The sequence below is a fragment of the Alligator mississippiensis genome, chromosome 2 (assembly GCF_030867095.1).
Source record: "Alligator mississippiensis isolate rAllMis1 chromosome 2, rAllMis1, whole genome shotgun sequence".
Taxonomy (NCBI): Eukaryota; Metazoa; Chordata; order Crocodylia; family Alligatoridae; genus Alligator; species Alligator mississippiensis.
This window is the reverse complement of record NC_081825.1, coordinates 169,296,481-169,322,518: the sequence shown is the minus strand read 5'-3', so window position 1 is coordinate 169,322,518 and position 26,038 is coordinate 169,296,481. Positions and strand designations below refer to the sequence as shown.

General features: G+C 49.0%; 1 long non-coding RNA gene across 1 annotated transcript in view; it reads right to left on the bottom strand.

Moving 5' to 3' along the window:
* Nucleotides 1–1,143: 1,143 nt before the first annotated feature.
* The window catches only part of LOC109284763 (uncharacterized), a 31,677-nt gene continuing 6,782 nt past the window's right edge, over nt 1,144–26,038 (bottom strand). Inside the window, exons 2-5 of the long non-coding RNA XR_002092330.2 lie at nt 20,268–20,459; nt 13,782–18,088; nt 4,274–4,446; nt 1,144–2,708 (exon numbers count right to left, since the gene is read on the bottom strand). This is a non-coding gene — a long non-coding RNA (uncharacterized LOC109284763). The remainder of the gene's footprint in view (nt 2,709–4,273; nt 4,447–13,781; nt 18,089–20,267; nt 20,460–26,038) is intronic.

Sequence of the window (26,038 nt, the reverse complement as noted above, 5' to 3'; positions counted from 1 at the left end):
AGCAGTGACTGGCATTGTGTGGGCTGGCAGGGATGGCTGCTGGTCCACGGTATGTTGGTTACTTCCGGTCTGCAATTTGCTGGTCTATGGTTACTTCTGGTCCGTGGCAGCCAGCCCTCCTATGGACCAGCAGCCAATGCTTCTCAGCCCGGTACCAGGCTGTGTCCCAGGGGTTGGGAACCGCTGCTCTACAAGATACAGGACAGTATTGAGTAAAACCTGTGAGGCATGGGCACAGCTGTAAGGGAGACTGGAGGCTGTAAATAGCCCATAAAGCAATAGGTGCCCTAGAGGCATGTATGGGCCGGGAGGGCCCATATAGAAAAGGACTGATTGGAGGCTAGTGGGGTCTGAGAAGGGAGCCACTAGCAAAGGTAGGATAAGGGCATGTTCTAGGACTTTTGGGCAGCTTCACTTTGAAAAATCAACCATTACATCAAGGTGTGGCAGGAGAAGGTACCTAGAGTAGTAGGTAGTAAAGGGAAGGTACCTAGAGTAGTAGGCAGTAAAGGAAAGGTACCTAGAGCTAGTGCAGGGCAGTAGCTGTTGGGCCACCAGGAGGCATCATGGTTGCATTTGGGCCTAGTCCTGCTACAGCAGAGGTGGGCAAAACGTGGTCCATGGAGGAACTGTCTGGCCCACAGCAGGTCCCTTGGTCCTACCTGGCCCAGGTGCCATCTGGCCTGTAGTGTGTCCTACCACCCCCAGGCAGGCAGCAGGGCTGGGGCAGCTCTACAGCTGGGCTGTTTCTAGGCAGCCCAGGTGATGGCAGCTCCTGGTTGCTGCCGCCGCTGGCCACTGCCACTGGCCCCAGCCCCATGGTACTGGCAGGGACCCACGTGCACAGTCCCAGCCTGGGCTTGGCCCACCCCCACCCACTCTGGACTCAACCCATCTGAAGCAAACCAATTCCAGATCAGCTGGAACCCGGGCACACAGCCTTGATCCCAGCCCACCCTGCGCTCACTCTGGACTGCCTGCCCAAGCTGAGCAGCATTGGCTGGGCAGAAGCTACTGCTGGCACAGGAAGAAAAGTAGCTGCCTCCCCCTTGCTGCTGCCAAGCCCTTCTTGCTGCAGCTGTCTGGAGTCCATGCCCAGGTTCCCCTGTAGCTCTTCTTCATTTCCACTGATGTCCCACTGGGGGCCTAGAGGTAGTGGAGAAGAGCTGCAGGGCAGCCAGGGCATGGGCTTCAGGCAGCTGCAGCAAGAAGGGCCCAGCAGCAGTGAGGGAGAAGCGGCCACTCTTCCCCCATTCTCAGCAGCAGCTACTACCCAATTGCTGCTGCTGCTCAGTGTGGGTGGGCGGTCTGGAGCAGGTGAAGGAAAGGCCAGGGTTGGGGTTGTGTGCACAGATCCCAGCTGGTCCACAGCTGTGCCACTCTGGCCAGGGCAAGTCTGGAGTGGGTGCGGGGTCAGCCAGGACTGGGGCTGTGTGCTCATCTGCTGCTTGGTGCACTGGTGGTGATCGTGGGGAAGAGCTGCCAGGTGTTCAGGCTCTGGGCTGTAGTGGGGGGTGGGATAGGGGTTGCTGACCAGCCTGTAACAGTTCCCCAGAACTGCCTACATGGCCCACAGGCCTATGTGGCCCTCTGCCCCTGTGCTACAATGTCTTGTAGTTGTGTTTGAGGATTTGAATTGGCAATCTGGGGTTTCCTTTGGTATGTGAATGCAAATGCAGGACACCAGGCTTAATAACCCAGAAGATCTATGATTATACTATGTAAACTTAAAACAGGTTTGAAGGGTACAGCAAGCTCTCTTCACTCCCAGGGAAGAAGATCTGGTGCCTGAGATACCCAAAGCAGTGAGCTTGTAGGAGGTACCACTTGTAGAGGGGCTCACTAGTTAAAAGCAAGAACAAACTGGCAACCAACAGCATGCTCTCTCTCATATTGAGGTGGACCTCCAGATCTGGTGGATGACAGTGGGTACAACCAGGCAGCAAACCCATTCAGAAATCCTATCAGATGCCAGAAGGAATGAAAAAGGGTTCTGGTAAGAGATACTTAAATTGGTGGTGACTGAGGAATTCCATAGCCCCTCCCATAACTTGGTAACCCAGCTGCCAAAACCAGAGGGCCATCTGATTTTGTGTGGATTTGTATCACATAAATGACATCTCCCATTACAATACTTACCCAGCTGGTTTCACAGTGCTTCACAAAGTAGTGGTGATGGTTATGTCCCAGCAGTTCCATAGCCAAGAACATGCTATCATACCCGGAACAATAGAAATACAAGATGGGAGGGGACCTCAGGAGGTCACTTATTCCACCCCCTGCTCCAGGTAGATTGATCCCTTTCTAAACTATTCCAGACAAACAGAATCATAAAAAATTAGTGTTAGAATGACTTCAGAAGGTAATCTAGCCCAGCCCCTGGTTAAACCAGGACAACCCCCAGCTAGATCATTCCACCTAGGGATTTGTTGAGCCAGCCCTTAAAAACCTCCAAGGATGGAGATTCCACCACCTCTCTAGATAATCCATTCCAGTGCTTCACCACCCTCTGAGTGAGAGAGTTTTTCCTAATATCCAACCTAAACCTCCCTTGCTGCAACTTGAGAAAATTGCTCCTTGTTTTGTTATCTGCTACCATGGAGAACAGTTTAGCTCCATCCTCTTCGTAACCACCCTTCAGGTAGTTGAAGGCTGCTATTAAATCTCCTCTTTGTCTCTCATCTCATAAGCATGGATCCTGGTTTTCCCTGATTAAAAAATCACAAATTCTCTAATTAAAACCCCCCAAATCTGTGATCAAAATTAAAGTCCCTCCAAAGCTCCCCATCCCCGCTTGTGCCCTTCGCCCCTCACCCACAGCCCCTGCCCCGCAGCCCTGACAGAGGGAGCCCACAGCTGCCAGAGCTATGGGGCCAGGGACTCAGGTCTGCAGCTCCCTGGCCCCAACAGAAGGCAGCAGCTGCTGCAACAGAAGGAGCATGGAGCCAGCTTCCCCATTGCTGCCTGCCTGCTGCAGGCTCAGGCAGTGGCAGGGCCAGCTCCCAGTGGCAGCACGCACTCCTGGGTGGCAGGGGGGACCCGCACCCTCCAGATCTGTGCATGGGGTGGGGGCAGGGCTGGTGCGCACTGTGTATGGCTTCACCAAAGGGCCAATAGTGCGTCTCTCTGGATCCATGCACCACTGGCCAAGTGGGCACTCCTGCGGGAAGCTGGCTGGGGGCTGAGGAACAGGGAAGGTGTTGGGGAAAGCCCCACATGGTGTGTGTGCCTGGCCAGCAGTGTGTGGACCTGGAGTGTTCTTTTCTCCAAAATAAGCGATCTATGTTCTTTCAACATTTCCTCTGTCATGGTTTTTAGATGACTGGCCTTTTTTTTTTTTTTTTTTCGGTTGCCCTCCTCTAGATTCTAACTTAGAATTACAGAATCATAGAAAAGTAGAGTTGGAAGGGACCTCAGGAGGTCATATAGTCCATGGGTGACTGGTGCCGACTTAGTCGGGGGGGCACATGCCCCCCCTGCAACCAGTCCTGCCAATGGGGTGGGGGGTTCCCCCGCAGGCGATCCTGTGGACTGGAGAGTGGGGAGTCCCCCCAGGTGACCCCACAATGGCCGATTGCTGCGGCTAATGGCTGCGATCGCTGCAGCTGCTTCTGGGAGTGGCTGCAGCCACTTCTGGGAGCAAGTGCCAGCTGATCCCTGCAGCTGCTCCAAGAAGCGGCTGCAGCCACTCCTGGAAGTGGCTGCAGTGATCGCAGTGATAGGCCGGCACTTGCAGGTGGGGCACTGGCGCTCCCGCCTGCCCCCGCTGCCCATTGCCTAAGCGGCAAGCGTGGCCAGTCAGGGGGTGCACCAGCGCTATGTGTCACCACTAATCTAGTCCAACCCCCTGCTCAAAGCAGAACCATCCCAAGCTACATCATCCCAGTTGAGGATTTATCTAGTTGGGTCTTAAAAACCTCCAAGGATGGAGATTCCACAGCCTTCTCTGGGTAACCTGATCCAGTGTTTTGCTAACCCCCTAGTTCTTCTTCCCCCTCTAGTACCCCCTAGGTACCTTTTCCTGCCACACCTTGATGTGAGAAAGTTCTTCCTAATATCTAACCTAAGCTTCCTTTGGTGCAACTTGAGACCATTGCTCCTTGTTCTGTCATCTGCCACCACTGAGAACAGTCTAGCTCCATCCTCTTTTGAACCACCCTTCAAGTAATTGAAGGCTGCTATTAAATTGCCGCTCAGCCTTCTGTTCTCTAGACTGAGTAAGTCCAGTTCCCTCAGCCTCCCCTCAGAAGTCATGTGCCCCCAGCCCCCTCACCATTTGTGTTGCTCTCTCCTGGACTCTCTTCAATTTGCCCACATCCTTTCCATAGAGGGGGGCCCCAAAACTGGACACAGTACTCCAGATGTGGCTTCAGTAGTGAGGTGAGTCCAGTCTTGTGTGTACTGGCTTTACCTTCCAAAATTGTAAGTTGTATAAAGGTACCAATGCTGCAAGACAAAATTGGGCAAAGGCTGCTGAGGGGTTAGTACTCATCTCGACTTGTGTGAAGGGCTGAGGTTGGAGGGACCCTCAGACCAGGAAAGGGAGGTTTGGAAAAAATTTGCAAAGGAGTTACTTTGGGATGGTGTTGCAGTCTGCCATCAAGCCTCACTGGGAAAAGTACTTGTGATGTACAGATTTCTATGGTGGGCTCAAGTTGAGAGCTATTACTCTATAACGGAGGCATTGAGCAGTGCCCCCAGAAGCAAAATGGGAGTGGTATGGAGCACTGCCCTGTTGGCAGTAAGCCACAGAGCAGAAGTGGTGAGGAGTGATGATCCCCAGCAATGATCCCCATGGCAGTCACTGAGTGATTGCCATGGCAGGTGAGGAGTGGTGACAGTGACTGTTGGTAGTAAGTGCTTGGATCTTTAGTGTGTGTGCTCCCCTACCCTGCACCTGTCATTTTGCTAAAGTAGGTGGTAGCCCCCAGATGGCAGTGGCAACCCCAGTTAGTCAAAAGCTCCTCTGAATTGTAATTGTAATTATCCAACACAGACCCTGCTGCAGGACTGCCTCTTCTCTAAGAGGTAACTGTGCCCTCTGGAAAGCACAGGGGAAAAGTTGGGGTTAGGAGCTAAATAGCTTCACTCTGTAAAAACTTTTTTGTGGGACTGGGACAATATGGCCCTTGTTACTGCCACCCTGCCAGAAGGGTTACACTGGACTTTATCATCAGACAATCAATTTGTAAGCATGCAGGGGATAATGAGGCAATACAATTTCTCAACAGCAAGCCATGGTTAGCCAGCCTGATTTCCTTCTAAGATAAACATGGTGGACTTTATGGATAGGGACGAACAGCGGATGTGATTGTATCTTGCCTTCAAGAAGGTATTTGATTCTTCTCCCATGACACTCATTAGGGAGCTAAAGGAAACATGGTGTAGATCAGCATTGTTCAAACTGCATTCTGCAGAACCCCAGGGTTTTGCAATAGGTCATCAGGGGTTCCACAAAGAGAATGGGGATAAGGGTGGAGCAGGATGGGAGGGGGTGCACCACCATTGGTGGGTTTGTTACCTGGCTCCACATCAGTCTTTAGCATAGAGGTAGGAGTGAGTATGAAATAGTTCTTTAAGAAGTTTGAAAATGATTGATTAATGATCCTGTTCAAAGAGTAGTCATTAATATCTAATCTGGAGGAGGTATCAAGTAGGATTCAAAATGACCCTGGTCATCTGGAAAAATAGTACAAAATGTATCAATAGTATGAAAATTCAAGACAGACAACAATTAAACAACACAGTTACAAACTGGAGAAAGACTAGTTCAGCTGTAAATACTTCAAGAAAAGAAGTAGAGGTTATAATGGACCACATGCTGAATAAGAGTCAATCATACAACACTAATGTAAAACTTCCCCACATGTTATTAGCTGTAATAGAAGTGTCATATGCAAGTCAAAAGAAATGATTCATCCAGTCTAGGTAAGACCTCACTAGTGTTGAAGAGAGTATTGTGGCCAGTTTTGGCCCCACAATAAGGAAGATATGGACAAGTTACAAAAAGTGTGGGTCCTTACTGAATGGGGGTAGCAACCTAGTGACAAAGGATACAGAAAAGACTGAAGTTCTCTGTCTTTTTTATCTCGGTCTTCACGGGCAGTGAGTTACCAAACTACTGCACCTGGCAGCACAGTTTGGGGAGGAGGTGAGCAGCTAACTGTGGTAAAAGAATAGGTTAGGGACTATTTGGAAAAGCTATACATGTACAAGTCCATGGGAACAGAGACCATGTGCCTGAGGGTGCCGAGGGAGTTGGTTGATGTGATGATTACACAGCCACTGGATGCTATCTTTGAAAACTCATGGCGATTGGAAGAAGTCCCAGACAACTGGAAAAGGCAAATATATAGTGCCCATCTTTAAGAAAGGGAAGAAGGAGGATCCAGGGAATTAAAGACAAGTCAGTCTTACCTCAGCCCTGGAAAAAATCATACACCAGGTCCCCAAGGAATCCATTTCTAAGCACTTGGAGGAGAAGAGGAAGGTGATTAGTAACAGTCAGTATGACTTCGCCAAGAGGAAGGTCATGAGTGACTGACCAACCTGACTGCCTTCTATGATGAGAAGACTGGCTCTGTGCATGCGAGGAAACCAACAGACATGATACCTTGACTTTAGCAAGGATTTTGCTACTAAGGAAGTATGGGCTGGATGAAGGGATTATACAGTGGATATAAAACTGGCTGGATCATTGGGCTCAGAGTAGTAATCAATGGCTCAATGTCTAGTTGGCAGCCAGTATCAAGTGGAGTGTCTCAGGAGTTGGCTTTGTGGCCAGTTTTGTTCAATATCTTCATCAATGACCTGAAAGATGGTGAAGAGTGCACCCTCAGCAAGTTTGCAGATGACACCAAGATGGAGGGAATAATAGATATACTAGAACAGGGGTGGGCAACATGTGGCCTGGGGGCCGGATGTGGCCTGCCAGGTCATTCTCTCCGGCCTGTGGGGCCCCTAAAAAATTTAGAAAATTAATATTAATCTGCCCTGGGCTGCCTGTCATGCGGCCCTCAATGGCTTGTTGAAACTCAGTAAGTGGCCCTCTGCCCAAAATAATTGCCTGCCCTTGTGCTAGAAGGTAGGGCTAGGACTCAGAGAGACTGAGACAAATTGGAGGATTGGACTAAAAGAAATCTCATGAGGTTCAATAAAGTCAAGGGCAAGGTCCTGCACTTAGGACAGAACAATCCCATGCATCAGTACAGGCTGGGCACTGACTGGCTGGGCAGCAGCTGTGCAGGAAATGACCCAGGAATTACAGTGAACAATAAGCTGAATATGAGTCAGCAGTATTCCCTTGTTGGCAAGAAGACTAATGGCATACTGGGCTGCATTGGTAGGAGCATTGCCAGCAGATCAAGGGAAGTGATTATTCCCCTCTATTCTGCGCTGGTGAAGCCACACCTGGATCTCTGCCAGTCTGCAATGAAAAGCCATGGTTTCCCCACGTTTTTCTCCTTTAAAGGAGAATCCATTTTTTAAGTTTGTTCAGAATCTTTATAATATATTCTTGTGACCTACTTTTGGGTCATGACCTACAGGTTGAGAAACACTGCTCTAGGGTAAACTGAACCAGGCAGGCATTGCTGACTTAAAAACATTGAGCTTATCTAAACAATCATCAGCTTGTTCTTCAAGGAACGTGAACTTCTCACTGGACTGGGCTGCTTTTGGCTGTGTTCCCGTCCCATGCCCTGCAGGTCAAAAGCTGTTCCTCAGTTATGCTGGTGTCCCACTAGCACTGGTGACAGACTATCTAGATCCCTTTTTTAGGAGGCAGAATGGGAATGTTCCCTGTAAGCCTCTCCAAGTACTGATGTATAGTTCGTCTCTACAACTCAATGATTTCTCTAATAGGAGCCTTTAGCATCCAACCAAGGTCTTACTTTGGAAACAGTTTATGAGCCTCCCATTAGTCTTGATAGGTACAGCAAAAACCAAAATGGTTTCCAGATCCTCAGTCTGCTGCATTCACACAGTGTTTGTACTGCCCCTCTCTGACTGGACAAGATCCATGGTCGTCCTTTCCAGGTACCTCTCAAGACAAATGTAAATATTGTTTTTGTTTCATGGAGCTTAGCACTGAACCAGAAAATATTTGATATTGAGAGGAAGACTAAACAGAAACTGGTTCCTCCCTGGCACTATTTCATGTAAAGAAGTGAGAAATAGATCCACTAATTATTTTCCGATGTCATTTAACGAGTATTCGGAAATGCTTCCTTTAAAGGCAGTAAACTACTGAGTAAGTTTTCTGCACGTAAAGCATCTTAAAATAGGATTATGTTCATTCCTGAAGTAGATGGAGATCTGTTAAAGTAAATAGCTGGGAGTACAGACAATGGGGTCAAAGTGAATTTCCCAACAATAATGAAACTAGTATGTCTGTTTGCAAAATGGTGCAGAATCACCAGGAAAAACCCCCTGACAATTAAAAAACTGGCTCCCCAGTGGGAGCCAGTGGTCCGCAGGGCTGCTGTGGCCCAGCCTTAGGGCTGCAGGGTGTGGCAAGGCAGGGGAAGCCATTGGCATGAAGGGGAGCAGCAAAGATGGTAACTGTCCCCGCCCCTCACTGCTGATTAGCAAAGAGTGCTGCTTATTGCATGCCCATGCCACCCTCCAGTAATCAGTGGCAAGGGGTGGGGTCGCATGATAGGCCAATCAGTGGCAAAGGGAAGGGCTGACAGGGCCCCTCAGCCAATTAGAAGTGGTGGCAGGTCACTGCAGAAAGACTGTGAAAGTGGTGCTGTGTGCCAAGTGGCCCACAATTTTCCCCTTGCCTCAGCAGAAATTAAGTAGATCCCTATACAGGTTTCCCTCACTTTATTGTGTAAATGCATTCCTCAAAAATGGCGTGTAACTCAAATTTTCATAAAGGGAACCCACTTTACAATGTAACAAATAGGGTACATTCCAAGACCTCAACTGTACTGACCCCTAGACCCATTTCTACCACTTTTACAAGACAATTTTGGTACTTGCCAACAGCTGACAGTACACACAAGTACAGGGTGGTGGTGAATGTTACCATAATGGGGATGGCAACTACAGAAACACATGTTGCAGACAACAAGCGAGGAACACAGATCCACACAGGAGACTATATTTTGGTGTGCATCACTCCCACAATACACCGCACAAAGCAGCTGACTGTGGGCTTGCCTAGTATATAACCAATTTTTGGTATAAAAAGGGTGACTGCATAAGAGTGAATTTGCACATATAGAACCTGCATAAAGTGAGGGAAACCTGTACATGATTATTGGTTTAAATATAGAGCAAATGGCTCAGCTTGTTAGAAGACAACCTGTACCCTAATCATGGCCAACTGGTTTTAGAGTGGCACCAGCTGCAAGGGTTGTGCTTATTGGCTGCAGAGTAGGGCTTAGGCTTTAATTGGCCTAATATATTAGCCTAGCCTTTCACTTGAGCTTTGGCTGCTCAGGACTTCACTATCTGTAGTACTTGTAGCCATTCCACTTAAGTCTGACTCCCTACTCCTGTTTAGGTGTCTTGGATGTGGATTTTGCTTAAACTTCAACTTGGACTCTCCAGTTCCGACCCTCTCATGCAGCCTTGGCCCCTGATCTGGATCCTCCTCTGGATAAGGTACTCCTCTACCTACATGCTCCTTGAGACTGGTTATGATCCAATCCTCACACAATTTACAAATAAACAGAAAAAGAAACACAACCTTTTAACTGCAAGCCTTGACAACTTGGCTTCAGCATTAGGCTCAGTTCTTTCTCTCTTCATACATCATTGCCAGTAATACTGGTTCTGAAGAGTGAATGGCATGTATACAGGCCTATTGTCTTGAAATCACTCCTCAATCATGCCATAGAACTGTGCAGAATCTAGTCAGGTTCTGTTGGTTTGGCTGAGGAGATGGGGAAAAAACCCAGAGCTCAGCTCGTGTTTCCTGGGAGCTAGAAAAATGGCCTGAATACTAAGCATGTTTGAACCCCAAATTAGAGAGAGTCAAGGAATAGGGGAACCATGATTGATGCCATGTGTAACAGCTGCATGTCCAACCTGCCACTGCAGGTGGTAAGGCTGCAATTACGCTAGCTGGTCCTGTTCTGATTAGCCTGGAGTCCAGGGGCAATGGGTCAGAAACAGGCCAGAAGACAGAGGGGGAGAGCCTGCCAAGACATGGCAAATGAGTCCAGCCACTCTTTCCTCCACTGGAACAACCTAGGCAAGAGCCAAACACTCTGTCTGCTGCCACTGTGCATGAGCAGGAGCTGGACTTTTTCCCCGCAACCAAAAGAAGAATGGCCACCTCCCCCACAGCTGCAAGGGAGCCAGCGGTCTCTCCCATGACTGGAACATCTGGGGAGATGCCAGAAGCTCTCCCCATGGACAGAGCCAGGGAGTGTCCTACCCCGGACACAGTGAGGGTCCGACACTCACCCAGGAGCCCACACTGATGGACCCAGGTCAGGTGAGGCTGTGAGAAGCCAATCTGGAGGAGCCTGAAGGGGGTACCACAGGAAGAGCCACCACAAAGAGGCTTCTGGATACAGCAGACCCAGCAGGGACAACCATGGACCAGGAATGCCCCAGGAGGTTGCAGGGGAAAGCAGACCTCACTCAGGCATGGTGATGGATGCTGTGATACAGAGCCATACCTGGGACATGTTCTGTACCAAGCCTGGAGAAGCTAAAGTGCATTGCACCCAAAGGATGTGTAATATGGGAAACCTGGAGGCAGATTCCACAACAGCTCCATGAGATCGTCAAGTCTGAGCTGGAAAAATGTTGGGCAAGAGGATAATACATGAATCCAGGAGTCATTGGTGCATTCCTTTAGTGATAGTGCCTAAAAAGGACAGGGCTCTGCACTTGTGTGCAGACTTAAAAAAAATTAAACACAGTGGCAAAATTTGACACATTCCCAATGTTAAGCATCGAAGAGATGTTATAGAAGATGGGCCAGGCCTGCTTTATTTCCACACCAGATATGACAAAGGGGTATTGGCAGATCCCTATGGTGGTAGAAGACCAAAAGAAGAGAGCCTTTGGCATGTCCTGAGGCCTGTTTGAATTCTGCCATGTGCCATTTGGCCTGCACAGCATGGCAGCCACATTCCATAGTCTCATGGATCACATATTAGTCCCCCATCAAGCTTACCCATTGACACATATTGCTGATGTGATCATTTTTACTGAAATCTGGGACCAACGCATGGAGGCACTATGGATGGTCCTCCAAGAGCTGCGCGGAGAAGGTCTAACTACCAACCCAGCAAAATACATGCTGGCCCAACGAGAGACTAGATACCTAGGATTTCAGGTGGGGCAGGGTCAGATATATTCACTTGAAGATAAAGTCAGGGCCCTGACCTCCTGTGAACAGTCCAGAATAAAGAAGCAGGTCTGCTTCAATGGACTGGCTAATTATTGTCACAAAGTCATCATGCATTTTTCAGAAAAGGCAGCCCCACTCAGATCTAACCAAGAGCCACCAACCAAACAAAATCCAGTGGCCACCTGCTGCACAAAAACTTCTGAACAGATTAAACAAGCATTGTGCCAGAGCCTCATATTATACACCCAGGATTTTAATCAGCCATTTATTGTACAAATGGATGCATTGGGGACCATGATAGGAGTGGTACTGACCTAGGGAAAGGAGAGGATGAGAGACCTATAGCCTATGCTAGCTATAAGTTGCTCACCCATTATCGCTGGTATTCCACCACTGAGCAGAATGTCTGGCCATCAAGTGGGCAGTGGAATTATTTTGCTACTACTTGGTAGGAAGCCCATTCACTTTAGTGACTAATCACATGCCCCTCAGGTGGTTGCAGTCAGCTAAAACTGACTATACCCAGATTACTAGATGGGTATTAGCCCTGCCCTACAACCATTTTACTTTACAGTGCAGCACCAACCTGGCAAGAGAAATGTGGTGGCTGACTTCTTATCCCACCAACATGAGGAGCCAGTAGTGAGTGGTTAGGAGTGTCAGGCATACCCGGATCATGGCCCAGAGCCAGAAGGAGACCAGTGGGCCAAAAACAACCCAACCACCAAGCAAAGGGGGAGGGAAGGGGGAGGCACAGTTGCATGCCCAACCCCTCTACACAGAGGCACAGGTAGCCAGGTTGCAATCAAGCTGGGTCAATGGGCCAAACATTGGCCAGAAGACAAAAAGATGGGGAGTGCCTGCCAGGACATCAGAAACAGGTCCAGCCATTCTCTCCTCTACTGGAACACCGGGGAAAGAGCCAAATGCTCTCCCTCTTGCCAGTGTTCATGAGGAGGAGCTGGATGCTTTCTCTATGACCAAAAGAAGACTCTTGTGTGGCTGCAAGGGAGCCAGCAGTCTCTCCCATGTCTGGAATGCCTAGGGAGATGCCGGATGCTCTCTCCATCAACAGAGCCAGGGAGCACCCTAGCCAGATCACAGTGAGGACCAGATGCTCGCCAGGGAGCCCACACCAACAAACCCAGGTCAGGTGGGGCCATGAGAAGGCAATCCAGGTAAGCCTGAAGGGGTAACCATGGGGAAGAACCACCACAAAGTGGCCTCCGACATTGCAAGCCCAGCAAGGATGCCCATGGACCAGGAGCACCCCAGCAGAAGTTTGGGGGAGAGAGCAGACCTTGCTTGGGCACAGTGGTGGCCACTGTGGGACAGAGCAATACCTGGCCTACCACCACAATAGGAAGAACTCACATGAAGGAGGCAACCTGCCAAGAGGTAGAGGGGCCTGACAGTGGGTAAAAGAAGGGCATACAGGGTCCAGGACCAACACACATCCTGGGCAAGGGGTAACTCAGTGCAACAAGACATGACTGCCTTATCTGATCATCAGGCCAAAGCAAATTACATTACCTGTTTAGTTTTAGTTTTGGATCCTCATCCAAACCTCATCAGTCATCTGGCAGGTAAGACAAGGCCACATTGTCACCTAACTCATTACCTGGGCTGGCTACAACACCCAAGTGGAAAGTGGTATGGTGTAGGGGAGGAGGAGCCCCACAGAAGTGGTCATACCTGGGCCACCAGGAACCATTGTTATTACCTCCAGGCAAGTGAAGACTCGCTTAGCAGAAACAACAAGCTGTGATGGGCAAATAGGCAACCCAAGGACACACCCATAGCCTGTCAGCAGTGGCGTCAGGTGTGAACCTATCACACCATGGTCAATCTTTTTTAAGACAGTTGCCTTTGACAGCTGTCTTAAAAAAGGCTTTTCCAAGGCTTTTAGTCCTAACATTCCTCTTTTCAGAGCTGTCTGTCTTGTGGGTGAATACATTTCTGCTTCCCCAGGAACCCAAATTTTTTCATCAAATCTTGTCTTTCCCTTGCTATTTGGTTTGTCTTTGTTGGCTATAGAATGTTTTCTCAAAGCATGTCCTCTGAATCTGGAACATAATTCAGCACTTTCATCCTGAACAATGAGGCACCCAATAGCACTTCTGAATGGACTGAGGAGAGCCCAATCAACAAGAAAAAGAAGGCAAAAGCAGTAGCTGACTATCTGACCTCGCTGTATTTGTGACCAGCACCTATAGGTTTGTTTATACCTTTTCAACCAAAATATACTACAGGAGAATAGCTTTCTGACTTGCTAAAGGCAATGCAAAATCTAGAATTACCAGAAAGTAATGCTTCGTGTGCTATCAGAGTAACTATGGTAAACTGTCTGTGGGAACTATTTCTGCTCAAGGGACAGGCCTAAGTTATTTGTTTTGTTTTGTTTTGTTTTGCTGAGGGATAGGGGAAGAAGTTGACCTCTAATAATATAGCTGCTTCTTACCTCTAAATGGCACTTCCAGGAGCAGATGGATTTGCATGCACTTCTCTTGGTTGTATTTGTTTTCTTGCTTGATGATGTTATGTTCATATTAGTCCCCAAACCTGCTCTCCAACTTCCGAAACTCCTAAACCAAGGCCTCTGTCTCAGAACACCTTTGAAGTGTTGAATTTTCAACTGTTTGTCTCTTACACTGTAGGCAGAGCTCATGTCCCGACTGAAAACAGACTAGTATTGTGGGAGTGCTGACCACAGGAAGGAAATGGCTGTAAATCAGCCATTGTTCTCTCAGATCCAAGACTGATTCTGTCAAAAATATGTATGATAATTTATAATTAATGTTTGAAGTAGGATTTTGATATCAGCATGAACAGGCAAGGTTGGTTTTTTTTTGGGGGCCCGAAATATTATGGTAGCCAAAACCAGAGAGAGAGGAGTAATATACTAGTTATAAGCAAAATATCATTCAAACAGCCTGCAGATCTAGAAATAGTTCATAGTTGGTTCATAGCTGGTAGGGTTGGAAGGAACCTAAGCAGATCAGCAAGTCTGACCCCGTGCCATGGGCAGGAAAGAATGCTGGGGTCAAACAACCTTGGCTAGGTGAATATCTAGCCTCCTTTTGAAGACCTCCAGGGTAGGAGCGAGCACCACTTCCCTTGGAAGTTGGTTTCAGATCCTAGTCACCCTGACTGTGAAGTAGCGCCTCCTGATATCTAGCCTGAATCTACTCTCACTCAACTTATGGCCGTTATTCCTTGTTACTCCCGGTACTGCTTGGGGGAACAGGGACTCTCCCATTGCCTGCTGGTCCCCCTTGGCCAGTTTGTAGATGGCCACCAGATCCCCTCTCAGCCTTCTCTTGTGGAGGCTGAACAGGTTCAGGTCCCTTAGCCTCCGCTCGTAGGACCTGCCCTGCTGCCCCCTGATCATGCGAGTGGCCCTTCTCTGGACCATCTCGATGCTGTCCACATCCCTCCTGAAGTGCGGCACCCAGAACAGGACGCAGTACTCCAACTGTGGCCTGACCAATGTCGCATAGAGGGGGAGAATCACCTCCTTGGACCTGCTCATGATGGATCTGTGGATGCATGACAAGGTGCGGTTAGCCTTCCTGACCGCGTCCCCACATTGGCAGCCCATGTTCATTTTGGCATCAATAATGACCCCAAGATCCTTTTCTGCCTCTGTGTTGACAAGAAGGGAGTTCCCCAGCCTGTAGGTATGCTGCTGGTTCTTCCTCCCCAGGTGCAGTACCTTGCACTTGTCAGTACTGAAAACCATCCTGTTCTCATCTGCCCACCCCTGTAACCTGTCCAGATCTAGTTGCACCCTGTCCCTCTCCTCCAGCATGCCCACTTCTCCCCACATCTTAGTGTCATCTGTGAATTTGAACAAGGTGCTTTTCACCCCCTCGATCAAGTCACTGATGAAGATGTTGAACAGTGCGGTCCCGAGGACCAAGCCCTGGGGGACCCCACTGACCACATCCCTCCAGGTCAAAGAAGACCCATCCACCACCACTCTCTGGGTGCGGCCCTCCAGCCAATTTGTGACCCATCTGACTGTGTAGGCATCAACACCACAGTCGCCTAATTTTTAAATGAGAATGGGGTGAGAGATGGTGTCAAAGGCCTTCCTAAAATCCAGAAAGACTACGTCCACCGTGACACCTGAGTCCAAGGATTTTGTGACCTCATCATAGAAGGCTACCGGGTTGATCTGACAGGATCTGCCTCAAATGAACCCATGTTGGTTGCCCCTAAGCATGATCTCCCCTGCTGGTCCCTCACAGATGTGCTCCTGGATAATTTTCTCAAAGAGCTTTCCCATACCAAGGTAAGACTAATGGGCTTGTAGTTTCCTGGGTCCTCCTTCCTCCCTTTTTTGAAAATGAGGACCACATTGTTCCTTTTCCAGTCCTCCAGCACCTCGCCAGAGCACCATGAGTGCTCATAAAGCTGAGTCAGGGGTCCCACAATGACCTCTGCTAATTCCCTCAGCACTCTGGGATGGAGATCGTCAGGACCTGCTGATTTGAACACATCTAGTCCCACCAGAAGTTCCCTGACTAGGTCCTCACTGACCCTGGGCCTGGCAACGCCTCCCTTGGGTCCATCGGGGAGCCCAGTGGCAGGGATGCTGCGGTCCCTGCTCAAAAAAATGGAGGCGAAATTGTTAAAGAGGTTAGCTTTGTCATTTGGTGTGATCACCAGATTTCCTAGCGTGTCCTACAGAGGCCCTAAGTTACCCAGTACCTTCTTTTTACCCCCTATGTATTTAAAAAAGGACTTCTTGTTATCCTTGATCTGGGTCACTAGTCCCAGTTCTGTCTCTGCCTTAGCCATCCTAACAGCCCCCCTACAGTCTTGAGCAATGGAGGTATAATCCTCCTTGGTGATGGCCCCTCCCTTCCATTGGGTGTATGCCTCCTTTTTAGCCTTGAGATGTTCCTGGATGCTTTTGGTGAGCCATGGGGGTTTTTGAGCACTCTTGCCCCCTTTGATCCACGTTGGGATTGTCACCTTCTGGGCTTGGAGGATCGTCTCTTTAAAAACTATCACTCTTCCTGGACTCCCAACTCCCCTCCCCTCCAGGACCTCAGTGCCTCCCCGACTAGTCTCCTTACCTCATTGAAATCCTCCTTCCTGAAGTCTAGGGCTGTTGCCTTGCTGCAGGCTTTTGACACCCTGCGCTGGATGGTGAATTCCAGTAGGCAATGATCACTATCACCCAGGTGGTCGAGAACCTGCAATTCACTCACCAGGTGATCGCCCATGGCCAGGACCAGGTCCAACAAGGCGTCTCCCTTGGTGGGACTGTGCACCTCCTGGGTTAGATGGAGGTCCTGTAACTCGGCTAGGAACCTACGTGAGTGGTCAGACCTGGCTGACTGCTCTTCCCAGTGTATGTCTATATACTATGTCTGTATAGTTTAGGTCACCCATGATGACCACATCCCTTGACTTAACTGCCTCTGCGAGCTGACCTGAGAATTCCCGGTCCAGCTCTTCCCCATGGTTGGGTGGTCTGTAGTAGACCCCCACCGTTAAGTCCCTTTCCCTCCGACCCCCTTGTATTCGGACCCAGAGCACTTCAGTCTGCCTCTTCTCTGACCCAGTGATGTTTGTTGAAGATGTGTATTGCTCTTTGACGTAGAGTACCACACCCCCACCTTTCCTCCCTGTTCTGTCTCTCCTGTATAGCCTATAGCCCTTGATGTTTACCGCCCAGTCATGCACTGGATCCCACCAAGTTTCAGTGAGTCCCACTATGTGCAGGTTTGTGTTAGTTAGCAGGAGGGCAAGTTTCTCCTGCTTGTTCCCCATACTACGAGCATTAGGGTAGAGGCATTTAAAGCCTCCTGAAGGTGTATGCACCGCCCCCCTAATCCCAGGACTATCTGGGCCCCTGTCCCTTACCTGGGTATTTCTTGTGCTCATCGCCTGTCTTGGCTGGGCTGTTCTTGTGGGCGTCTCTTGGTTTGGTGTTCTGTGGCTCCCTCTATCCTCATCTTCCCCTTCCCCTGATGGGTGTAGTTTAAACCCCACCAGAGGAGATCAGCCAACCTGAAAGAGAACACACACTTACCTTTGGGGGAGAGGTGAAGCCCATCTCACCTGAACATGTCTCTTGTCCTGAAGTATGGGTTGTGGTCCAAAAAGCCGAAGCCTGCCTCGAGACACCCATTTCCGAAGCCGCAAGTTGACCTCCCTGATGCAGGTCTCATGGCGTTGTCCATGTCCGCTCACTGGAAGGACAGATGAGAAGACCACCTGTGCCCCTGTCTCCTTCAGCTTGCTCCCCAGGGCTTGGTAGTCCTTCATCAGGCAATCAGGGCTGCTCCTGGCTGCATCATAAGTGCCCGCATGGATTAGGACCATGGAGTAGTAATCGGTAGGCCGGATAATGGCTGGGATCATCTCTGTCACATTCTGAATCCTCACTCCGGGCAGACAGTAGACCTCATGTGACATGGGATCCTGGCGACAGATGGGACTCTCTGTTCCTCTTAGGATGGAGTCACCTATAATGAGCACCCGGCGTCTCTTCTTCCGGGTCAACTTGCCTCCTTCAACCTGTTCTGTACGTGGAGTGGCCTCCTCTCCAGAGGTTTCCTCCTCTTCTTCCTCTACCTCCAATGTCGCCAGGGCCTCATACCTGTTCCCCAGCTGGACTATAGGAACTGGTACTGCACCGCTGTGAGCAGCCGTGGCTCTGGAGGGAATCTTCTGCCATTCCACTGTGGAGGGTACTTCCTGGGGTTCTTTTCCCTTTGGTGCATGGCCCTGCAGGGAAAATAGCAAAACCTAAAGGAAGAAGAAAAATACTGAGAATTGCTTTAGTAATTAAACAGTATCTTAGCATCTAAGTAGGTGAGTGTAAGATTTCCTGCCTTTCTGGATGGGATCAAAGGTAAGAATTCCCTCTTAAGTTTAAATAGAAAGAGGTAGTTAGCCATTTTAGTCTGAGGACTTTGTCCTATGGGACACAGCATGTTTTATTTAGATCACAGTAAGCATTACTGTGTTGTATTAAAAGTTATAATGCATTGTGAGCACTTGCACGGCAATGTTCACTACAGTTTCTAAATGTAATGTGTAACAAGGTACAGGACCACACTGGAAGTGGTTCAAGACGCCAGTGAGGTGTGGGGGCTGGGACTGACAGTAGATTTTTTTTTTCAGTCCCAGACCCAGCACAGCACCTAAAATGATTGTTAGTCCCAGCCCTGGGACCACACTGGGACTGATTTAAAGCTCTGACACTGTGCCAGTTCAAGATTCCAGTGTGGTGCTGGGGCTGGGATTGACAGCTAGCAAGCTGTGCTGGTATTATCTCCATGGAGCGACTGGATAGTAATTGAACTTGTCTCACTTAATGCAGTTTAGATTACCCCAAAAATCCTTAACTTGCTAAAATAGGATTGCACTTAGCACAAAAGGACCACACTGAACACGTTTTGTTTGAATGCACAAATCACTTGCATTTTACATACAGTTAACACATCTTAAGTGTAACATGCAACGAGGCCCTGAAGCCAAGCAGAAGGCAGAGCAGGGTGGTACCTTAGACACTGCTTCAGAGAGGCAAAAGCATTTTTAGATGCCAGTTTATTTTATTAAACGCTTCATCAATAGCCTAAGTCTTAACAGAGGGACACTTCTAATCTTCAGGGGGCATGGACTGGCTCCAAATCAGTTGTGTGAGTTGGGGGAGAGCGTCATGGTTCGGCTCCAGCCTACCACGTGGGGCTTGGGATTTTGGCAGCAGGGAGGGGTGGCAGTATTAACTGCCACTGTTCCACAGCTGCCAAACTCCCTGACCCTTTAGGAGCCCCACAGGCCAAATTTCAATGATCTGTGGGCTGCATTTGGTCCATGGGCTGAAGATTGAGCACCCCTGAGCTAGGGTATTTATGAGGTTTGTATACTTCACAAGTAAGCCTGTGTTGATTCTGGACATTGTGTATCTATGTAAAATTCCATTCCTTTGGTTTGCTTTGAATATAAAACCTGGTGGTTCTTTAAGCAGTTTAGTGTAGCATCTCTTTTGCATCAGGGGCATTCAGCACTGGCTTGCTCACTGCCTGTGGTCTTACAAGTCTGTGTGGCTGGTCAGGTCTGGGATCTGCTGTGAACACCACATTCTCTTGTTGCTTTTTCTTGTCTTAACAGAATTGGAATTCAGAGGCAGGAGTTGAAATTACTCTGGCCGTGACTCCCTCAGAGCTTGTCAAAATGTGGAGTTGTTTCTGTGAGCTGCTCACTCTGTGCCCTGAGGTAGTCAATGAATTGCTCCTGGTGCATGTGAAGGCATAGTGTGACCTACTAAATAAGGATCTGTCAAGTGTGAATGTCACAACTGTCTTTCGGCTACAATTATATTTGCAATGGTTAAAATCTGATTTTAAGATGGGAACAGAATAAAAAAGTGATCTTCTTCAATAGCTATAGGTTGTAGCCATATTGGTCTACAGGCAAAAGGGTGAAGAAGAATGGCGAGTGTGCCTAAAAGCTTGCAAATAAAGATATTTTTTTCCAAATATCTAGTTGGTCTAATAAAAGATATCACCTCTACCAAGAGTTCCAATCTTTAGTAGGCATCTTAAAATTGTATTGACATTATAGCAGGGTCCGAAATAATTCTTACTTGGGTGCTGCCCTATTCAGAGATTTAGGAAAACATAACTTAGTCAGACTTTTCATTTACGTCATTAATTAATGTATTTATTATGTAAAAAAACCCGAATTTTGATCATGCTAAGAAAGGTCTAATAGCCCCTAGAAGTATGCTTCCAGTGCATGGATTGCTGAGTCTTTCAACAGATTTCCCTTGTCCATTGTTAGCTAAAAAAACCTAGGATACTGGGCTAGCATAGGGAGTGGCACGACACCTTGTTCGATGAGTGACAGAAAGGCTTTGTTTACTACAAGTATTCAAAGTCAAGTCAAGTGAGCCCAAACCAAATCAAAGCCCAGTAATTACCTATAAGGTGATGATTTCTGACCAAACAGGTGACGAGAGAGACAGTCTGTTTCTTCCAGCTTTTTGAGATAGCTGGGGCACAGCAGCAGTTGGTGTCAGAGAGATTTCTCACTCTTGAAGCATGTGCGCTGTGAGCTGTTCCCCATCTTTCTTATATCCTTAGTTCAGCATTTTCAAAGCATTCTTGTAGTTCTGTAAATCAAGAAAGAGTCCCAAGCAGTAATTGATGGAAAAATCCTGTTAATCAAACTGCTCATTATTGGTTATCAGAAGATTCCAATTTGAATGAATTACCTTCCTCAGTGACAAGAGGTTATCCATTTCTATTAAGTTTGGAACATATCATGAAACTGATTAACCACCAGGAAAAACACAAGGTTTTGGGGAGTGTCCTTGGAAAATCAAGGGAACCACTAGACAAAATAAAAGTAAATCAGGAGACATCTATCACATATGGAGAATGACTCCTCCTGTACATAACATGAGGTAATTGAAAGAGAAATATTTACCATGCTACTTAATCAAGGAGAGACATTTCACACAGTTACGTACGAGACAACTAGGAGCCTGCTTGAAATCATCATGAATATAGTAAGATAAGTTGGAAGGGATACCTCATAATTTCTTCCCAGATGGCCTAGCCATGAACTCGTATCCTCTTGCACTATGCAGTTAGCACCAGTATTTTCTATTTTAACTTTTGTGAGTAGGCCCCAGCTCAGCATGAATTTCAGAGTTACCATCCATGTCGTAAGTCTTGCTCAACAAAAGCTTATGTGAATTTCAGTGTCTATATGGCTAAAGTGAAAATTTCTCTGCATTTAGGATCACTTTTGACATTCCCTCCCTTCCCTCCCCTCCCCCATTTTTCCCAAGTGGAACAATCTCCTTTTTGTCATTTCAAGAGCATTCTTGTTCTTTTTAAAAACATCACCCAACTCTAAAACAGCCTAACTCAGACTATCTCATACTTGTTTGAATAGACTTGTCTTGGAGAAGACTGTGACTGTGGCTCATAAAAGCTTCTGGGGTGCCATTACTTATAAAAACATGTTGGAAGTGCACAGAGCAGCAGTCTAGGTTTAGTTCTCTGTGCACTGGGGCCATAGGCACTTCATAATAAAACATGCAGGTGGAAAGCCACTGAGTTTCATTAAGACCCTATCAGGATTGTGCATGCCTCAGGAATGGAATGCATGGAGGACATGACCTGGGCAATACTCCTAAAGTATGCAGGGTCCAAACACGTAGCTCAGGAACATGGCATCCAGATTCTCTAATACCAATCCTATCTCAGATAGCTTAAATGAATGAGTATGCACTTGGGAGGGAGAAGTTGCTTCTGTCTTACCACTTGGCAGCCATTTTTAGTTAAATCCTCCAACACCCTCACGGTAGGCCGATACCACTAATCTTACTGCACCAGACAGTGAATGAAGCACTGAATACTCTGATGGAACTAGCGAATCTCACAAGGTAACTCAACTTTAGTACACAGACTTCCTCGTGCAAGGTTCCCTGGTCAGCTTTGGATATGACCATATGCAACAATTTTGTATCATGTTCAGACTTTGCCACCTCCTTTTTTACCCCCTTTCCAGCTCAATTTTAATATGTTGAACAGGTCCTGGGACACATCACTGGGAAACCCCATCCATGTACCCAGTTAACCATTCTCCATTGTATTCCTGAGCTATGCTTCCTGAATTTTAATCAGTTTTTTATCTATGAGAGAGCCTTCCTCCTGAGCCCATGGCAGTTTAGTTTCTTTTAAGAAATGCTGGGGGACCTTGACTAAAGCTTTTTGAAAATCGCAGTATTGACCAAATATCCCTTATTTTAAAAAAAATCTCCAGGTCATTATCATAGTCTTTGACAATCCCTTGCAGTCAAGGATGATTGACTGTCTTCCGTGATTTGTTTCATCTGTAGGTCCAAAGATGTCTGACAAGGATGATCTAGAATTGACAGACACTGTTGCAACTCAAGAGCATGTTTCCACGGGGGGCAGGTGGATCCTGATCCTTGATTCATGGAAGTGCATAATGTCTTTTATCATGGAGAAGCTGCTGCACATCAACTTCCATGCGGTTCTTGACAGAACAGGACCTTAATCCAATGGCAAGGGGCCCAGGACACTTGGAGCTCTCATTCTGCTGCAACTTTTGTCCAGCTTTGCAACCATTGAGATACTAACATCTTTTCTTGCCTGCTCCACCATTGAGGACTTGTAGACCCTAGCTGGGGGCTGGGCAGCCTTATTATGGTGGCAATCTGTATGCACCATGTCACAGCACCATCAAAGGATATATGTGGCTTTTCAGGAGGGGAAAGAATTGCCATCTGCTGTCTCTACCACATCCTGGTGGTCCTGCTGCTGCTTGGCCCACAACTGCTTATACATCAAAGTTACCCTTGCTAATTTCGCAGGTAACCTTCCATGAAGGTTATTCCTTTATCTGCCACCTGTGGATGTGCTGGGTAGCGGTATAGCTCTGCTGCCAGAATTCTCCAGGTAAGGTCAGCCTAAATGGAGGAGTTTGTGGCACATGTCAGAGGGATACCTAACGCTGGGTGCCTCTATATGAGACACCAGAAACGCAGTGACTAATTCTACTGCGCATTAGCACATCATGGTGAAAGCTGTGCTAATGCACATTAGAATTAGTTTACTGCACATTAGCATTACCTAAAAGATGTGCACTGGTGCTACTGTGCAGTAGCGCTGATTACAACGCGTTAAATTAGCACCTGTTGTTACAGGTACTAAACTGAATGTACCATAATTACAGCACATTAATGTACGTGTAGACATGCCCACTGGTAGTTAAAAAAGATTCTCAGTATATGGAAGTAGCAGCTTGTGGTTTAGGAATCCAATGTCTTGGGGCTTGATGTCACACATATGGGCATGTCCAGATGAGCCCACACGTGCCTCTTGTAGCATCTCAAACCCCTTTGAGATGCTGCAAGAGGCACATGCAGGAACAAGAAAATGTTCCCCGCACTGCAAATTTGCAGTGTGGGGGCAAAATTAGACCCCTGGATATCCAGGGGTCAAAAAACCCCACATAGAAAAAAAGCAGGGCAGGACACAGTCCTGAGGCAGCTAGAGGCTGGGTCCTCCATAGAGAGACTCTGGCTGCCAGAGCATCTCTATGGTTAGCCCTCGCCCTGGTGCTGAAGCACACTACCTGCATGTGAGGGCAGGCAGCGTGCCACCCACAGGGAGCTGGAGCACCCCAGGCTCTAGTGCAGTAAGTAAGGGGTCAAGAGAGTGGAGGACGGGGTAGAGGACCATGGGGGGACCCCCGCCAGCCCTGCCCACTCCCATAGTTCCTTGATCCCTTCGCTGCCCGGCCCCACCCCCTGCCTGTCCCCTGAGCCCCCCCCATCTCTGCCCCACCCGTCCCCATCCACCCCAGCCCCATGAGCCACCCCCAATCCCTGCCCCCTCACCCCAGCACTCTTGGGAAAAACAAACCAAAAAAAAACCCCTTGGCACTTACCAGCAGTTCCAGCTGCTGTTGGGGTCACTGGCCCCCCGCACAGCACGGGGCAGGGTGACAGCCCCAGTGGCCCCAGCTGCCCCCCACTGCCCTGTGCTGCCCAGGGGGGCTCTGCCAGGAGGCCCCGGAGCACCCACAGTCCCTGCTTGGTGGGTAGAGGCTTTTTTTTCTTTAAGTGCCAGAGGCTAGGGGGGGCAGCCATTGGGGGCTGGGGGTGCAAGTGGGGGATAGGGTCAGGCAGGGAAGCCATTGGGAGGCCTGCGGAAGCAGGGGGGTGGGGATGGGTGGGGCAGCCATCGGGGGTGGGGGGGGTTGCAGGAGCTGGCAGGGGATGGGGCCAGGCAATCCAGGGGGCTGGGGGAGCAAGCAGGGGCAGGGCACTGCAGAGGTGGGGGGGGGCTCTGGCCCCTGTTGGGGGGGCCATAGCCTTGTGGGGGGGCTGTAGCCCCTGTGGGCTCTCAAGGCTGCTTTGGCAGTCCAGCTAGCACAAGGGCTAGTGTCCCCAGGTACCAATTGGCTGGGCCCCAGAAGCTCCTGAGATCAAGTAGCCCTGAGCTACTTGACAGGGCAGCTATTTGTACTGATGGTGCCAAGACAGGGCAGCTTTTTATATTGCTGGGGATAGCACAGGTGCTGGCCCCAGGCTATAGCTCCCCCTGACTGCAGATCCGGGAGAGCCAGGCAGGATTATTTTGCCCCAAGTGGCACAATTTGCCCCACATCAAAGTGCAGGTCTGAGCATGTGCACTGAGGCAAAAAGCCCTGGCTCAAATTTGCAGCACTTCTATTTGAGCTGCTGCAAGTGCACGTGCTTGCATGTGTGGACGCTCCCTATGAGTCTGTCACTGCATTCCTCTCAATGAGGACAGCACTTTTGCAGGAAGTCTAGAGGTTGCTCAACTGTGGTGAGACTAAAAAAGGAAAAGAAAAAAAGAAACACATCTGGCTATTTAAAGAATGCTCTGCATTACCTCTGTTTCTAAGAGCCCTGGCACACATTACATTTAGGGCAGCAGGGGGCAATTATTTCGGGTGGAGGGCTGCTTACCCAGTTTTGGCAAGCTGTTGAGGGCCGTATGGGTAACCCCGCCCCTTGACAGGTGCCCTGCCCCCTGGTCATCATCTTGGGACCAATGTCCCAATGTCTTGGGTCTAATGTCCCAGGACCAGCACCGGTGGGTCCCAGGGCGTAGGCTGGCAGGGGTCTGTGGAACCGGGCTGGGCTGTACCAGTAGGGAAAGGGGGGAGTTGGCCCAGCTCCACAGAGCCCCTGCTGGCCGGGATCCCTGTACCCTTGCTGCCCTGCTCTGGGCCCTGCTGGCACTGGCCCCAGGACACCGGTGTGGGCCCCATGCTCCCACTCACTCCCAGCGCCCCCCAGCCCTGCGGTACAGGCATGGCGCAGCGTGCAGGCCTGACACCCTGCTTGCCAGCGGGGAAGGAGCTGGTGCAGAATGCAGGGAAAAGTAGCCCCTTGCTCGCCCCGTGGCTGGTGCCCCACACTGCAGTCGCTCGCAGCCTGCATGAGGCTGTCTGTGCCTGCTCAGGACAGCCCTGCGTGGGCTGCGAGCAGCTGCAGCAGGGAGCCCCATCCACAGGGCAGGGGAGGGGCTGCTTTTCCCTGTGCTCAGCTTTTCCCTGGGCTCCCTCCCTGCCTGGGGTCCTCCCCTGCCCTCTATCCCCCCTTACCTGAGATTCCCACACTGGGGCTGGGTCTTCTGGCTGGGGGGCAGGGTGGGGTGGGGCAGGTCCTGCTGTTGTGGGAGCCTGCTGGGCTTCCCCTGGGTCCTACTGCCCCTGGTTCCTGTCATTTTTGACAGAAACCAAGGACAGATCAATATTAATTTTCTAAAATTTTTAGGGGCTCCACTGGCCAGATAGAATGGCCTCACAGGCCGGATCTGGCCTGTGGGATGTATTTTGCCCACCCCTGATTTAGGGTGTGATCAAGGTGTAAATCATGCCATAAATAGTAAACCTGCCACATGTTAAAGGTAATTTATGGTGTAATAACAAAGTAAATGAGTCACAAAGATGTTATAATATATAAGGTCTTTATAGGTTGTCTGTATCATGCCCAGCCCAGCTTTGGGCTCATAATCTTCTGACTAATAGTTCAGACTGTCCTGAGCCATAGGACAGGCCAGAAAGAAGGAGGCTTGCACCTCAGCTGGAGAATGCAGGGGAATCAAATCCCACTACCTATTGCATGCTAAGCAGGTGCGTTACCATTTGAACTAATTCCCTGCTCTTTCCAGACAA